This window comes from Alligator sinensis, unplaced genomic scaffold, assembly GCF_000455745.1.
Source record: "Alligator sinensis unplaced genomic scaffold, ASM45574v1 scaffold9_1, whole genome shotgun sequence".
Lineage (NCBI taxonomy): Eukaryota > Metazoa > Chordata > Crocodylia > Alligatoridae > Alligator > Alligator sinensis.
Window position 1 is genome coordinate 309480 of NW_005842304.1, and position 4055 is coordinate 313534.

Sequence of the window (4055 nt, forward strand, 5' to 3'; positions counted from 1 at the left end):
CTTAACAAGGCTAATTAACGCCTGTTGGCCACCGACATTGGGATTCCCCTCAGCTGCAGTTTGTGCCGGCTTCTAAAGCCTGGCTTAGTCAATTTTCTATCCTCTTCTGCAATAATCAGCCGTTAACAAGCCAATTAACGGCTGATTGACGCCGATACCGGGATTCCCCCCCGGCCGCGGCTTGTGCCGGCTTCTAAAGCCCAGATTCATCAATTTCTTTTTTTCTTTTGCTTTCTGCCGTCTCTGCTTCCCCTTTTTCCTCCGAGGAGAGCCTGGAGTTACTGGGGCTACAGGACCCTGCCAAGGCTCCTCCGCCCTTTTCTCTCTGTCTTCTTTTTTTCTCTTCTCCCCCCCCTCGCTCGGGGAATTCCCATGCTGAGCCCCCTCAGATCTGCGGTTGACTCCCGTGCTGCCGCTCTGTTGATAACTCACCGCTGAGACTGTCTTCTATCAGGTAGGACGCGATCAGGGGAAGGACGTCTCAATTCCCCTCAAAACTCCTACTTCCGTCTTGGAGTGTCTCCTGGTCTCCTGTGAGTGCATGCCCAAAGGCACCCTTGGTAAGTTTCCTCCCCTTTTTATTACGCTTTTCCAGCTTTGTATTGGCTGCCCGGGGTTATCCAGCAATTTCCTGGCTGTCTTAGTTCCCGGCAGCTGTTACCTCTCTTCTAGTAACTGCGTCGCAGCTGCGGTGCTGTTACAATGATCTCTCAACCTTAACCCCAATGCACTGTATACTTGAATGATGCGCAGCATAAATTATTCACATCTCCTATCTCATAAAATATTCATAAGTGGATTCATTATCCTGCAAACTAGTCTTACTCCAAGACAGCCAACTCCAAGAGTTTTCCTGCTTCCATACCATTACCTTAAACCACTCCTCAAAAACCTCAAGTTTAGAGTTACTTAAATTCTCCAAGCTGATCTTTAGTGGTCATTATGACTATACCACTAACACACTAAACCCGCTAAACTTTAAACAAACAAAACAGGTGAATTTGTAATGTTGAGAGGGTGGTAGTTAACACCAAGCGGACTGGGTTTTCCTGTGAAGCAGTTCTTCCCTCTCCACAAAGGGAGCAGCTCTTCCCTCTTCACTTACCACAGTTCCAAATACAACCAAATGACAAAATACTCAAATCTATCATTAAACCATATATAAACAATCACATCATTTGACAATTATTGCAGGTCCGGAACACTCCAACAAACCAGCACACCTTTACTCCATGCACTCCACAGATTTCACACTTGAACCCAACCCCAAAACACGTATGAACATACATACACTGGCATTAGCTGGTTAGTTTGTTAGTAAAATAGATAACAAATAATTTTGAAAATTGACTCTTAAATCATTCAATTACAAGTTTGTTAGAATTTAGCCCTTTAATAGCCAAATTTGACAGTACACATGCCAATCTGAGGAAATTTAACTCATTTACAGAAATACACAAATTTAATCCTTTAATGTCCAATTAATAAATAAGGGTGTAGAATTAACCCTTTCTAACACAGGGACACCAATCTATTGTAGGCAGGTTTTGGAGGTGTTACCCCAACCTCACTGGGCTTGGAAAGAGGTGATGAAAGGGCTATCTAACGATGTTGACATTCCCTTCAATGCTGCCGGTTACAATATTGGATTGATTTTTTTTATATTGGCCTGAATGATGATACAAAGGGGTATAAAGGTTGTATAATGAGGATTTATTATTGACAAGCAACTTGGAATAAGAAGGGATAACAATACAATAAACAGTGAGATAAAATAGGGCAGGGATGAACAGGGGTAATAAAGGATCATATAAACAGTACTTTACTGACTCTACCCCTGGAGGGTTCAATCAGATGAAAAAACTTCAGATGATTAGACAGATAGGCAGCTGCACCAACACCAGTCAATTGAATTGCATCAGGAGCTCTTTTATCTTAGTTACCTTTACACAATTAAATTTTACACAAGACTGCTAAAGAGTCACAAACTTGATTAGGAAGGTTATTTTGAGGGATGTTCCTTTTCAAGAAGTACTTCTCTTCCCCAAACCAAAGCACATTATGATCCATTCTTCAGAGCCCGATTCCCTGCACTCCAAATCCTTGGATCCCTTTCAGGAGGTCACTACTCTCCTGAACTTAGCTCGCTGGAGACCCCAAGAAGCCTTTTTATTCCACTTGGGAGAAAGGGACATCAGTGATAGGCCTAGGTTGTAACAGGGCATGTGGGGGCCTCATCTCCCTAGCCTTTTGACATTCCAGGAAATCCGCACACATCTGAGCAACTTCATCCTGTAACTTAGGCCAGAAGAACCACCAAGTGATCCTTGTGATGGTCTTATCATGGGCAAGATGACCTCCCATAGGAGTGGCATGGGCAATGCGCCATACCACCTGCTGAAACGGCTTTGGTACAACCAGCCCTCAGTTTCCACCTCCCACTGCACTATTATTCAATATAACAAGTTTTGCCTCACCTCATAATGGCATGCTTGCCCTGGCAGCTCAGGTGGGTCACAGCCATTGGGATCTTGTCCTCCCAGATCTATTGTATCTCAGCATCCTGTACCTGGGCTTCCTGGAATTGTGTCGTGCTCGCTACATCCGCTAGTCTAATGGGTTCATCTTCCCTATAGGCCTCCTCCTGGTCTGACTTGGCTTCCCCAAGCCACCTGTCTTCACTCTGTAATCGCTGGCACTCGGTGTCTGCCTCTTGTACTCAGTCAATGACTTGAGAGATGGAAGGCCAATCACACCCCAACAGTACCTTGCATATGAGTTTAGGGGCAGTGATGATGATATGAAGGGGTATAAAGATTGAATAATGAGGATTTATTATTGGCAAGCAACTTGGAATGAGAAGGGATAATAATACAATAAACAGTGAGACAAAACAAGGCAGGGATTCTCAATTCACTCCAATTCTCAGTTCACCCTGATATTCCATTAACCTTATGGGCACGAACTTCCTTTCATACTGTGTTGCTTCTCTGTGGATGTACGTCAGCCTGATGGGAGTGGATCCTTTTACTTGTTCTTGTGGTACCACATCATCTCTAATCAGGAACTGCAAACATCCTGTATCTAGCACAGCTTGGACATGTTGACCCCTAACCCAGGCCATGACTACAGGGCAGCTCCAACTCCTGTTTTCATCTATACTTCTGTAGCTGTAGTCCATGACCTCCATGTCATCTATGTGGTTATCTCAAAGTGGTCATGGCATTCCTTCTAGCCTCCACTGATCTCCTGTGTTACTGTAGCAGTCCTTGGACATGTGCCCAGTCTTGCAGCACCAAAAACCCATTACTTCTCTCATGCTGCCTTTACTTAGGGGACTGCCTCTTTTTGCTGTCAATGCTTCCACTACTCAGTGCACCAGGGGTTGGTTTTTCTCTACTGTACTCCCCTTCAGAGATTGCAAAGGCCTTGGTGAGATGAAGCGCCTCCTCAGGTTTGAGGCGTATGGCATTGCACCCAGCATTGGGTCCCGTCTTCGAGGTCTGCTAAAAATTGTTGCAGCAGAACTTAGTCAGCTAGAGCATCACAGTCGTACATTGCTGGCCACAATGACTTGCTCATTAAGTCTCAGGGCAGTGGCATCAAGATCCAGGGGCATCAGTCCTTGTGGGGTTTCATAGCCTGGAAGAGGCATCTATAGTGTTCCAGGGTAATGTCAAGTCAGTACAAAATTGCTGCCTTGACTTTTGCATAATCCTGGGCTTTGTCTTGTGGTAGTGCCCTGTAGGCTACTTGGGCTTTGCCAATCACAAGAGTGCCGAGTTGGTGTTCCCAGTATATATGGTCTAGTCCCACCTGTACACCTGTCCTTTCAAAAGCTTCAATGTAAGCTTCAGGATCATCATCCCTCATCAACTTTGGCATCTTGAAGAAAGAGAGATTGCCCTGGAGCCATTCCTTTGCTGGGCTTCAAAGACCTGGTTTATATCCTGCAGGGTTTGCCCAAGCAACTTGGGGTGTGTAGTCATTGTGGGCTGCATGTTGCTGCAACTTGAGAGGGACGGGTTGTGGCGTTACCCTCCAATCAATGGCAT